General features: G+C 50.8%; 1 protein-coding gene across 6 annotated transcripts in view; it reads left to right on the top strand.

Annotated features, from left to right (window-relative positions):
• for (cGMP-dependent protein kinase for) overlaps window positions 1-14,308 on the top strand; it is a 579,799-nt gene that overhangs the window by 125,867 nt on the left and 439,624 nt on the right. The window lies entirely within an intron of this gene.

Below are 14,308 nucleotides of genomic sequence, written 5' to 3' on the forward strand. Positions count from 1 at the left end.
AGCTCGCACTCTCGGCAATTTTTTTTTACTGGCTTATCTCATATCCAATGGTAAGGACAGTACTGTAATTAGACTAATTTTAACCATCACAAATTTGCTTTACAGTGAGCATGAATTTTAGTGCCAGAGAACATTAACTGTTAAAACTAAGTTCATCAATAATGTAACTAATGAAGCAAACCGTTTTGTCCAGCGCCTGAGCCAGTTGCAGCCATATTGTAACCTGCAGCTAATAAATGGGCGAGGGCTGCAAGGACTGGCATGAAGGGCCTAGATTCATTACTAGTATATATATAGTTCTATAGTAGTAGGCCTGTACATGCCTACTTTTAGTTATTAAATCAAATAACTTGTATAACTAGATAAGGTACAGATTCCTCACAAACCTTGTTATCGTTAATTACTGGGGGAAGTATAATATATTAAACAGGTCAAACGAACACGGGTTTTAATAACATTTTAATTTATCGGGAAGTTTACTAGCGTTACCATTAAGCCTCCCGATAACGATGCCCACTCCGTGAACACGAACAAAACTAAAATGATTTTAAAAATCCTAAGCTTCGTGCTTAAATTAAAACTTAATATGCAACAGCTAACTTTACTACACTAGGCGAAAAAAAATGCAATCATAGGCACAACAATTGCAGTCCAAGATCTGCGAACCATCATCAGATAATCAATAAACGTTACCGCCTCTGCTCTAGTGCTTGCAACTGATGCAGTACTTTAAGAAACAGTGCAAATGCACTTTTTTTTTTACTTTTTCCTTTAGGATGAAAATTACATTGAATTTTCACTAACAAACGCTATACTTGTTGCAAGGATGCGGTCATAAGATTATCCATGCCACAATTATATATATAATATATATATATACAATAGTTCAGAGTATTCTCGGGGCGCAAGGAAGCTAGGAACATCTGCAGTATAGAACTACAGGTGTAATCTTCCGGCAAAGTACACAGAGCGCCGTCAATATATATACATGCCTGTACACTATAATGTTCACCCATCCACCCCATGCACGAAGAAACCCAATCCACCTGTAAGGCGACCTGCTTTAGCTACAGGTACACACGGAGGAAGTAGGTCACCCGTTTTCGAGATCCTTAACCGTACAGATTGAATAGAATTTAAAAAAACAACAGTAGACATCCCATTATCAAAACAGACAAGCTGCTCCAAAAGACGGCCAGCTACCACAGTCCATATTACCTAGGCGAGGCGCAACACAACACATTATTGTGGCCCTACACTCCCGAAACACAACCAGAAGACCTACTGTGTGTGAAATAGCCGTGAGGAAGGCCAGGGCGGCGGCGGTGGTTGCACGTCACCGCAGGCGCTGTAGCGCGCAGGTCGGGCTGCAAAGGTCTCTCTTCTCTCACGCAATAAACCACGCACTTCACCCTAAAAATACATTTATTTACATTTTCCGCCAAAGTGCAACTGCCACATTTTGATTACATAGTAGTACACACCCCGCACCATTAACTCAAATGTTTCTCCACACTCAGTTAAGTCACCTGCGGAGGTAGGCAAGCAGAGCACCCAGAGACACGTCCAGACGGCCGGCCACGTGCTGAATGCCGTCCTCGCCGCTCGCTCTCGTGTTTTGGTGGCGACCCCCTCCCCCACACTGCCATAGTCGGCACAGTTTGAGGAAGAGAGGCTGGAACAAAAGAGGGAGGGAATTATCAAGGGAAAGCGCCAAGCCATGACGACTATATAGCACTTTGAAGGGGTCAGGATAAGGATTTGGGATGGGACGGGGAACTTTATGCTATTCTCTATGCTCTTCGTCTCCTGCTTTCTCGTTGTCAATCTTCCTTTGTAATTGTTGTTGACTCTCGTAGTGCCCTCATGGCTCTCGGGTCCTTTGATCCGGTTCATCCAGTGGTTGTTGAGATCCAGCATTGGCTGTTTCTTGTTCACAGTAAATTTAAGTCGGTTGAGTTTTGTTGGGTTCCCAGCCATATTGGTGTCTCTTTAAATGAGCGTGCGGATGCTGCCGCCAGGGAAGCTGTCAGTTCTTGCCCCATCTCTCGTAAAGGTATTCCTTATTCCGACTTTTACCCAGTTATCCATTCCTCCATCCATACCCATTGGCAGGCTTGTTGGTCTTCTGTTACTGGTAACAAACTGCGTACTCTTAAGAGTTGTGTGTCCTCGTGGCCGACCTCCTACCACCATAACCGGCGATGGGAAACGGCTCTGGCGAGGTTGCGTATTGGCCATACTCGCTTAACTCCTGGTCACTTGATGGAGCGCTGCCCTGCTCCTTATTGTCTTAATTGCATTGTCCCTCTTACGGGCGTACATATCCTTGTTAAATGTCCTGACTTCCGGGATGAGCGTGTCTTGTTTTCCGACCGTCCCCCGCGGTCACTTGTTCCTCGATAGTATTCTTGGTGACTCGGATACTTTTGATATCGTTTGCCTTATGGGTTTCTGTTCTCGTATTGGCATCCTTGGTGATATTTAGCGCCCTCTGATTATCTCGCACATTTGATGGTGCTACATAGCCGTCCCAGTTTGGTGCCTTCTTTTGATAATTACTTGGGATGGGGACGGGGGGGGGGTTATCTTGAGGTTATCTTGAGATGATTTCGGGGCTGTTAAGTGCTGTTAAGAACACAGACGTGGAATAGTGTCTGGATTAACATGCTTCACTTAAACTAGCCACCAAGAGAAAAACAAACAATTTTATTAAAATGACGACTTATATCGTGCAACACACCGAGGCTCATCACAGGAAGAATAAATCCCACTTTGCGTCGATTTATTGTTCAAAACTGCAGCTGTATTACACACAGAAATCACAATAACGTAATGCATCAAATGAACAAATCCGCAAGTGATTTGTGTGACCATGTCGTAGCTCAGTCGATTAAGGCAGCGTCTGGGATGCTCCCGGACGCAGGTTCGAATCCTCGTAACGGCCCTGGTGCTTTTGCAGCTGTATATTTTTTACCTTCGATCTTGCCTTTACAAAAAAATTAAATTTAAATGATTCACGAATTTAAAGTTTCGCAAAGGAATGCATGTGCAGGAACTGTCATCATGAGCCTGTACTGGTCCGCACTTTTGGCTGTGCAAATCTCTCTTCATACTAGGCCTATAAGGGTTTCAGAAAAAAATGTAACTTGACTATTTTATTCATATCAATTATTGTGTAACTATTTGTAGATACGATCATATTTCATATAGACACCGAACCTATAACAATTTTATTAATACAATTATAAATTTATTTATATATATCTTGACTTGATGGTCAAGTGGATTAAGGCGCCCTGTAGTTACCAGTTGCGTTGCTCCTGGGAGTATGGGTTCGAGTCACTTCTGGGGTGTGAGTTTTCATTCGCATATAGTCCTGGGGACCATTCAGGCTTGTTCGCACTTATATATATATATATATATATATATATATATATATATATATATATATATATATATATATATATATATATATATATATATATATATATATATATATATAATATATATTATTTGAAGAGGCGTGAAGTCATTGGAGTTAGCGGCGTCCGTGGACGAGTTACTGAAGGACCAAGTGCGTGTTCTTGGTTAATGCAGTAAACCTTGATCTGTTACCCGAGACCTTAAAGGTTATACTAATATATTTATTCAAGTTAAAACGGCACTTTTGCAACAGCCAACACCCCGTTACAGTGCATCAACGTGTCTGCGTTCTCCATCGAGAGGCACGACAGGCGACCCTTCCCTGCTCTAATGGCTAGGTGACCCAATGTACTCTATTATATAAAATGTACAGCTGGAATATTAACCAAAAATTATTATATAATATCTTGTACTGACCAACTTCCAATTTTCACCCGGGGTTGATTATTTAGGTTGGGCCGCTATTGAGGCTGCTGTTGTTGTTTTTAGATTCAGCTACTCGGAACAGAAAGTTGCAAGTAGCACGGGCTATGGTGAGCCCGTAGCGGACGTGCCTGGCACAGGAGCAGGGCTGTATTCACCTAGTTGTGCTTGCGGGGGTTGAGTTCTGCTCTTTCGGCCCGCCTCTCAAGTGTCAATCGATCAACTATTACTAAGTACTAACTATTTTTTTTTTTCGTTCCACACACACACACAGGAAGCAGCTCGTAGCAACTGTCTAACTCCCAGGTACCTATTTACTGCTAGGTAACAGAGGCATTAGGGCGAAGGAAACTGTGCACATTTGTTTTTCCGCCGGCTGTCGGGATCGAACCCCAGTCCTTAGGTCCACGAGTCTAGAGCGCTGTCCACTCAGCTCCCCTGCAATTGTGCTGGTATTGAGGTAGAGGACTAAACGTTTATGACCAGTCTATGGTCATAATCCATATAGTCCTGGGGACCATTCCCCAGCTCAAACGTTTATGGCTTCAGTGAGGTTATGGCCCGTGTGTTTATCAACCTCCGGTCGTATGGAACCGGTCGGCCGAGCGGACAGCACGCTGGACTTGTGATCCTGTGGTCCTGGGTTCGATCCCAGACGCCGGCGAGAAACAATGGGCAGAGTTTCTTTCACCCTATGCCCCTGTTACCTAGTAGTAAAATAGGTACCTGGGTGTTAGTCAGCTGTCACGGGCTGCTTCCTGGGGGGTGGAGGCCTGGTCGAGGACCGGACTGCGGGGACACTAAAGCCCCGAAATCATCTCAAGATAATCTCTTCTGTGTTCGTTAAACCTCGGTTGTAAGCGTATTTGGAATGTCACTCTGCACTGTGTTAGATAATGTTCCTGCGGTCTGCTTGGCATTTCTCCCACAGTTTTGACATTATTCTTCTGGAGCATGTATACGATAACGCGTCCTTAGACCAAGTTCATTCCATCCCGCCGTCGACCCCAAAGACGCATTCATACATTTTAACTTGCTGTTTGTTCAAAAATGTTACGTTCTCAACTATAAATTAATATATGTTAGCATATTATGCATATTTAGGTTAGGTGTTTACTTTCTGTTGGCGATTATTTATATTAGTCGTACGTGGGTGAAGCATTTACAGTGTTGTAGTTCGAACAAAAGTCGTCAGTGAAAAACTTGTTTCGGAAGTGTTCGAACATCATCAGTTGCGAGTCGTGTGTAAACAGATTTTCATTCATAAACAGGGGGGTTTGGTGGGTGGATGGAATCACTTTTGGGGGTTTGTCGGGCGGACTGCACGCCCTATACCACGACATACTCTAGGGCTCAGGAGTACCAAGTGTGCGGGTTCGAATCCCCTCCCTCCTCCCCCCACATGCCTCCTCCTGATTTTCTCATTGCTGCATCACGCTTATCTCATTTCATTGTGCCACTCTCGCTCTAATTATTTTCTTAACCTGTGCCAGACTGTGTGGTATGTAACTGTCTACATTGCTCGTCGTGGTGGCAAGTATTGTAGCTTCACCAGCCAGGTCACTCCCTCCCTCCCTGGTGTTCCTCAGCTTGACTTGACGTCGTCCAGTTGATCATTTATTCAACGGCCTTGATGCTAGAGTACAGTATAATGCTGTAACATTCGTGGTCTGGTGGATGTTGTGACGTAAGTGGTCTTGTTGCAAGGTTTCAGTCACGGTTCTCGAATCTCTATTGACGTGTCGCCGGGGTTCATCAACATTGTGTTCCAAAAGTCTTTTTGGATGGCTAGAATATCTGTAAAGTGGATCACTGGTTTGTGTGTGTCGACTAATTACTCAGTTTCCTGCCTTAACTGGAGCTTCCCAGATTCTTGTTTCTCCTCGTCAACTCACCCGTCTGGAAAAGTATGCGGATCCGTCAAGATAACAAGTTTGGCTTCTATATTCATCTGTGCAATGATGCGTTGCAGAGGGAGGGTGAGTCTGGTGCGTTTGTCCCTTTGCTTCACACTTATTCTGTTAGCAAAGGTTTCAGCGGTGCTAGCATAACCCTGGGGGTGAGACATGTGGAGTTCTGTAAATACTGAGTACTGTGCAGTGCTGGATGGTCAATACTGTCTGAGTACTGTACAACGCTTGATGATATTCTGACCCTGTACCTGCTATCCTATACAACAGTTGTGTAATACAGGTGATGTAGTCGTTAAGTGATGTTGTAGAAACGCTCTAATCATCTTAATTAAAGTGGTTGATTAGTGGTCAATGACTTAACTTCTCTGAAAGTTGACTAACATCTCTAATCCTGTCCAGGGAGGACAGAGGAACGTTTATATATGCTGGTTAGTACTATATCATTCAATAGCCGCCGCTGTCGCTGGTAAAACACACACACACACACACACACACACACACACACACACACACACACACACACACACGCACACACACGCACACACACACACACACACACACACACACACACACACACACACACACACACACACACACACACACACACACTACGGGGGCCTCGTAGCCTGGTGGATAGCGCGCAGGACTCGTAATTCTGTGGCGCGGGTTCGATTCCCGCACGAGGCGGAAACAAATGGGCAAAGTTTCTTTCACCCTAAGTGCCCCTGTTACCTAGCAGTAAATAGGTACCTGGGAGCTAGTCAGCTGTCACGGGCCGCTTCCTGGGGTGTGTGTGTGTGTGTGTGTGGTGTGGAAAAAAAAAAACTAGTTAGTAAACAGTTGATTGACAGTTGAGAGGCGGGCCGAAAGAGCAAAGCTCAACCCCCGCAAAAACACAACTAGTAAACACACAACTAGTAAACATACACACACACACACACACACACACACACACACACACACACACACACACACACACACACCTGCCTGGTCATATGCGCTGCAGACATCTGCAGACATCAATACAACTCCTTTTTTGCTCCCAGTTGCTGTCCAGAGGCTCACAACCTCTTAATGTCTTCATGATTGTAAATAATGTCGTGTTGCCTGTGTGTGTGTGTGTGCGTGTGTGTGTGTGTGTGCGTGTGCGCGCGTGTGTGTGTGTGTGCGTGCGTGTGTGTGTGCGCGCGCGCGCGTGTGTGTGTGTGTGTGTGTGTGTGTGTGTTGCACTCCTGTTTTTTTTCCCTGCACATGCTGCAGCGTCTCAGTGATACGAGTAGTGTTCTGTTTTGAGGAGTTTTCCTTCCCGTAGAACACTTTCCCCGGTAGCTGGGCGCTTTGTGATGCACAGTGCGCGGTAGGAATCGTGGGCTAGCAGGGAGGCAGTGACGCGGGCTAGCAGGCAGTGACGCGGGATAGCCGGCAGTGACGCGGGCTAGCTGGCAGACAGTGACGCGGGCTAGCAGGCAGGCAGTGACGTGGGCTAGCAGGCAGACAGTGACGCGGGCTAGCAGGCAGACAGTGACGTGGGCTAGCAGGCAGGCAGTGACGTGGGCTAGCAGGCAGGCAGTGACGCGGGCTAGCAGGCAGACAGTGACGCGGGCTAGCAGGCAGACAGTGACGTGGGCTAGCAGGCAGGCAGTGACGTGGGCTAGCAGGCAGACAGTGACGTGGGCTAGCAGGCAGGCAGTGACGCGGGCTAGCAGGCAGACAGTGACGCGGGCTAGCCGGCAGACAGTGACGTGGGCTAGCAGGCAGACAGTGACGCGGGCTAGCAGGCAGTGACGTGGGCTAGCAGGCAGTGACGCGGGCTAGCAGGCAGACAGTGACGCGGGCTAGCCGGCAGACAGTGACGTGGGCTAGCAGGCAGGCAGTGACGCGGGCTAGCAGGCAGACAGTGACGCGGGCTAGCAGGCAGACAGTGACGTGGGCTAGCAGGCAGACAGTGACGTGGGCTAGCAGGCAGGCAGTGACGCGGGCTAGCAGGCAGTGACGTGGGCTAGCAGGCAGACAGTGACGCGGGCTAGCAGGCAGACAGTGACGCGGGCTAGCAGGCAGACAGTGACGCGGGCTAGCAGGCAGACAGTGACGCGGGCTAGCAGGTAGACAGTGACGCGGGTTAGCAGGCAGACAGTGACGCGGGCTAGCAGGTAGACAGTGACGCGGGCTAGCAGGCAGACAGTGACGCGGGCTAGCAGGCAGACAGTGACGCGGGCTAGCAGGCAGACAGTAACGTGGCTAGCAGGCAGACAGTGACGTGGGCTAGCAGGCAGACAGTGACGTGGGCTAGCAGGCAGACAGTGACGTGGGCTAGCAGGCAGACAGTGACGTGGGCTAGCAGGCAGACAGTGACGTGGGCTAGCAGGCAGACAGTGACGTGGGCTAGCAGGCAGACAGTGACGTGGGCTAGCAGGCAGACAGTGACGTGGGCTAGCAGGCAGACAGTGACGCGGGCTATCAGGCAGACAGTGACGCGGGCTAGCAGGCAGACAGTGACGCGGGCTAGCAGGCAGGCAGTGACGCGGGCTAGCAGGCAGACAGTGACGCGGGCTAGCAGGCAGACAGTGACGCGGGCTAGCAGGCAGGCAGTGACGCGGGCTAGCAGGCAGACAGTGACGCGGGCTAGCAGGCAGACAGTGACGCGGGCTAGCAGGCAGGCAGTGACGCGGGCTAGCAGGCAGGCAGTGACGCGGGCTAGCAGGCAGACAGTAACGCGGGCTAGCAGGCAGACAGTGACGCGGGCTAGCAGGCAGACAGTGACGTGGGCTAGCAGGCAGACAGTAACGCGGGCTAGCAGGCAGACAGTGACGCGGGCTAGCAGGCAGACAGTAACGCGGGCTAGCAGGCAGACAGTGACGTGGGCTCGCAGGCAGACAGTGACGCGGGCTACCAGGCAGACAGTGACGCGGGCTACCAGGCAGACAGTGACGCGGGCTACCAGGCAGACAGTGACGCGGGCTACCAGGCAGACAGTGACGCGGGCTAGCCGGCAGACAGTGACGCGGGCTAGCAGGAGACTGTGACGCGGGCTAGCAGGCAGACAGTAACGCGGGCTAGCAGGCAGACAGTGACGTGGGCTAGCAGGCAGGCAGTGACGCGGGCTAGCAGGCAGGCAGTGACGTGGGCTAGCAGGCAGACAGTGACGTGGGCTAGCAGGCAGGCAGTGACGTGGGCTAGCAGGCAGGCAGACAGTGACGTGGGCTAGCAGGCAGGCAGTGACGCGGGCTAGCAGGCAGACAATGACGCGGGCTAGCAGGCAGACAGTGACGCGGGCTAGCAAGCAGACAGTGACGTGGGCTAGCAAGCAGACAGTGACGTGGGCTAGCAGGCAGACAGTGGCGTGAGGCTGGGAGTGCCAGGTAGCGCATCTCTTGAGGTGACGACGACAAGATGACAAGATAAATCTTGTCAAGGTTGAGACTGTTGTTTAGTGGGTCCGCCCCACCCACCCCACACCTTTCTTGGGGTGGGGGGTTGGGGAACGGTGGGGCAGGGCGCCCCATTTGAATGGGGGGGAGAGGCAGACGAGAGTATAGAGTCAGGCGAAAATGGCGCTTTGAAGGTTACAAATTAAGCACTTGTTTCAAGGTGAATCAATGGAGAAATTAAACGATGCTAATTCATTCATTCATTGGTTCATTTTTCTCTGGTGGCCACTATGCCACTCACCGCTGGTGGCCACTGTGCCACTCACCGCTGGTGGCCACTGTGCCACTCACCGCTGGTGGCCACTATGCCACTCACCGCTGGTGGCCACTGTGCCACTCACCGCTGGTGGCCACTATGCCACTCACCGCTGGTGGCCACTATGCCACCCACCGCTGGTGGCCACTGTGCCACTCACCGCTGGTGGCCACTGTGCCACTCACCGCTGGTGGCCACTATGCCACTCACCGCTGGTGGCCACTGTGCCACTCACCGCTGGTGGCCACTGTGCCACTCACCGCTGGTGGCCACTGTGCCACTCACCGCTGGTGGCCACTGTGCCACTCACCGCTGGTGGCCACTGTGCCACTCACCGCTGGTGGCCACTGTGCCACTCACCGCTGGTGGCCACTGTGCCACTCACCGCTGGTGGCCACTGTGCCACTCACCGCTGGTGGCCACTGTGCCACTCACCGCTGGTGGCCACTGTGCCACTCACCGCTGGTGGCCACTGTGCCACTCACCGCTGGTGGCCACTATGCCACCCACCGCTGGTGGCCACTATGCCACTCACCGCTGGTGGCAACTATGCCACTCACCGCTGGTGGCAACTATGCCACTCACCGCTGGTGGCAACTATGCCACTCACCGCTGGTGGCCACTATGCCACCCACCGCTGGTGGCCACTATGCCAGCCACCGCTGGTGGCAACTATGCCACTCACCGCTGGTGGCAACTATGCCACTCACCGCTGGTGGCCACTATGCCAACCACCGCTGGTGGCCACTATGCCACCCACCGCTGGTGGCAACTATGCCACTCACCGCTGGTGGCAACTATGCCACTCACCGCTGGTGGCCACTATGCCACCCACCGCTGGTGGCAACTATGCCACTCACCGCTGGTGGCAACTATGCCACTCACCGCTGGTGGCAACTATGCCACTCACCGCTGGTGGCAACTATGCCACCCACCGCTGGTGGCCACTATGCCACCCACCGCTGGTGGCAACTATGCCACTCACCGCTGGTGGCCACTATGCCACCCACCGCTAGTGGCAACTATGCCACTCACCGCTGGTGGCAACTATGCCACTCACCGCTGGTGGCCACTATGCCACTCACCGCTGGTGGCCACTATGCCACTCACCGCTGGTGGCCACTATGCCACTCACCGCTGGAGGCCACTATGCCACTCACCGCTGGTGGCAACTATGCCACTCACCGCTGGTGGCCACTATGCCACTCACCGCTGGTGGCCACTATGCCACCCACCGCTGGTGGCCACTATGCCACCCACCGCTGGTGGCCACTATGCCACCCACCGCTGGTGGCAACTATGCCACCCACCGCTGGTGGCAACTATGCCACCCACCGCTGGTGGCTACTATGCCACCCACCGCTGGTGGCTACTATGCCACCCACCGCTGGTGGCAACTATGCCACTCACCGCTGGTGGCCACTATGCCACCCACCGCTAGTGGCAACTATGCCACTCACCGCTGGTGGCAACTATGCCACTCACCGCTGGTGGCCACTATGCCACTCACCGCTGGTGGCAACTATGCCACTCACCGCTGGTGGCCACTATGCCACTCACCGCTGGTGGCAACTATGCCACCCACCGCTGGTGGCCACTATGCCACTCACCGCTGGTGGCCACTATGCCACTCACCGCTGGAGGCCACTATGCCACTCACCGCTGGTGGCCACTATGCCACTCACCGCTGGTGGCCACTATGCCACTCACCGCTGGTGGCAACTATGCCACCCACCGCTGGTGGCCACTATGCCACCCACCGCTGGTGGCAACTATGCCAGCATCACACAATATTCCCGCGCTGGTTCTCTTAAGGTGTATACGCCTCAGCCTCCATTGTTTCCATCACCTCCGTCATTAGTGCACACGGTGACGCAGGAAACGGAAAACAACACAAAAAAAATCTCAATTTTGTACGCCTAGTGTCATTGTCTTTTTCTCTTGTGTTGCGCCTGTCGATTGCTCGCCGTTGCAGTGTGTCGTGTGTTGCAACAGTCTCCTCGAGCGTCACACTGTTCAGCCGCCGCCGCCGCCCGCATTTGACTAATTCGTGGCCATTGTCTTTACCCAACTGCGTCCGCCTTCTGCCACCTCGTCAGTGGCTTCCCGACGACCGTTCTAGCGATTTTTAAGATGTTATTTTTCTCCCCTCTGGCAGCTCTTTAATGTTGACAGCGACGGGATGATGTGTTTATTGCAAGTATATTGGTGGGTTTCGTTTGGTCAGCTTAAGCTTTTGGGGGCTGCTATTTGCAGCTGTCTGTGCTGGATTTAGACTTTTATAGACGGAAGGTGGTAGAGGCTACTTTGTTATAAAACACGAATGGTATAGGAAGCGCTGCTCGTCTGAGGTGGCACCCCAGGGCGGACACCTACACCCCAGTGTGGCTAGAGGATTTTCTTACTAAGAGGATTGCTAGAGGATTTTGTTGCAATATAGTTTGGATGTAACAGGGATCCGCATGGGGGTGAGTTTGATTGCATTGTGACCTCGGGACACCATGAGATTTATTCCTCCAAGGAGTGCCGGACCAACCGGGCTGTGGTGGGTATGTGGGCCCGCGAGCCGCTCCAAGCAACAGCCTAGTGGACCAAACTCTGACAAGTCAAGCATGGCCTCGGGCCGAGCTTGGGGAGTAGAAGGACTCCCAGAACCCCATCAACCAGGTATCAACCAGGTATCAACCAGGTATCAACCAGGACATGGGAGCAGCATTGTGGCTCGTATGGTTTGTGGGAGGTAGTTATGTGGGGGTCAGTGTTCCAGCCCGTCCTCCTACAATGATGTTACTTATGGCAACTGTTTGATCAAACGTTCCAATATGTACGTTTTGTATTATTGAGTCAGCATCAAACGACGCTCTTAAATCGGAAATATAATTAAAACCCCTAACCTGTGCAAGCAATTCTAGGCTTATAATGCACGCTATCTTTGGTCTTATATAGGTCATATATGTATTATATTGGCCTAGGAATATCTTGAGATTATCTTGAGAGGATTTCGGGGCTTAGCGTCCCCACGGCCCGGTCCTATTCATGTGGTGCTGTTAAAACTTAAAAATGTTAAAGTTTGGATTTTAGCTTTCATTTCTCTGACTCTATCCAATTAATAGCACAAAAAAGTGAGCTTCTTTGGGTCCATTTTGGAACTTGTAATCAAATAGTTACAAAAAAGTAGTATTATGGCGCCTGACAGCTGGGTGGACAGCGCTTCGGATTCGTAGTCCTGAGGTTCAGGGTTCGATCCCCGGTGGAGGCGGAGACAAATGGGCAAAATGTTTCTTTCACCCTGATGCCCCCTGTTACTTAGCAGTAAATAGGCACCTGGGAGTTAGACAGCTGCTACGGGCTCCTTCCTGGGGGTGTGTAACAAAAAGGAGACCTGGTCGAGGACCGGGCCGCGGGGACGCTAAGCCCCGAAATCATCTCAAGATAAGATCATTGGAGGATGGGTGCAGTGTTTGGCTGGAGGCTGCGTAGGCCTATAGGGACCTGCAGAGGCTGTGTGCTGTGGCACGCTGCTCTTGCGCTGTGCTTTGCTCTCTTGGCCATCTCTCAGAAATCCAATAAATTGTATATTTGTTTCCGGCATGGTGGGTGGTTTCTGTGTATTATTTTTCAGATACTTCTATGTTTTTTCGTGTTTTATCGTGGTGTAATATCCTATAAGTTGTGTTCTAAAAATTGAATAATTTTTTATTTATTTTTCATGCATATTTTAGAAATTATATACGTTGGTGTTGTAGAAAAATATTACTTCTATAGTAGTCGTATCTGTTCAGAAAACAAATATCATAACGCGAAGTATTCGCGACCTAACACGAACTAAACTGAGAAACCGTTATCAGTGAATTAAAAATGACGCACATGAATGAACCCATCTGGCGTGTTGTTTTCATCAAGGTGTGTGTGGCGTGGCTCTATGAGGAGTGACAGTTGGCCTCTAGAGTACTCAACAGATGGTCGTCCTCAAGTGCCACAGTACTCTAGTACTCCTCGCTTCGCGTCTTACTACCCCCCCCCCCCCTCCATAGATGCCACTGGCCACCTAGGGGGGAGCACCTTAGTCGCTCACGGGGTTCGAGTTCCCCCTAAACCCGGCCTGGCTCCCCGTGGCGAGTAAGGTAAGCTCCCGTGTCTCACGGGCTCACCGTAGCCCGTGCTGTTTGATACCTGCTTGATGGGGTTCTGGGAGTTCTTCTACACCCCAAGCCCGGTCCGAGGCCAGGCTTGACTTGTGAGAGTTTGGTCCACCAGGCTGTTGCTTGGAGCGGCCCGCAGGCCTACATACCCACCACAACCCGGGTGATCCGGAACTTCTCTTAGAAAACAGTCCAATTTTTTCTTGAAGATGTCCACGTTTGTTCCGGCAATATTTCTTACAGTCGCTGGGAGGACGTTGAACAACCGTGGACTTCTGATGTTTATACAGTGCTCTCTGATTGTACCTATGGCACGTCTGCTCTTCACTGGTTCAATCCTGCAATTTCTTCCATATCGTTCACACCAGTACGTTGTTATTTTACTGTGTAGATTTGGGACCTGGGCCTCCAGTATTTTCCATGTGTATAATATTTGGTATCTCTCTCGTCTCCTTTCTAGAGAGTACATTTGGAGAGCTTTGAGACGCTGCTTGGAACTTTTTGTTCCAAGTAGTGAATCTTAAACAACAATTCACGTTAAAGTGGCCGTAGACAGGAACACTGTCTACGGCTGCCCGCCCGACAAGTGTCAATGTCAAGGAAGCCAATCTGACCTGTACTCGCCCCTCAGGCCAAAATCATTTCATATCCGGCGGTATATAAAGCTACGGAGAACGCATCATCGATTTTTTTTCAGACCCTGAAAAACTCGAGAGGGTA

This window comes from Procambarus clarkii, chromosome 22 (genome assembly GCF_040958095.1).
Source record: "Procambarus clarkii isolate CNS0578487 chromosome 22, FALCON_Pclarkii_2.0, whole genome shotgun sequence".
In the NCBI taxonomy this organism is placed as follows: Eukaryota; Metazoa; Arthropoda; class Malacostraca; order Decapoda; family Cambaridae; genus Procambarus; species Procambarus clarkii.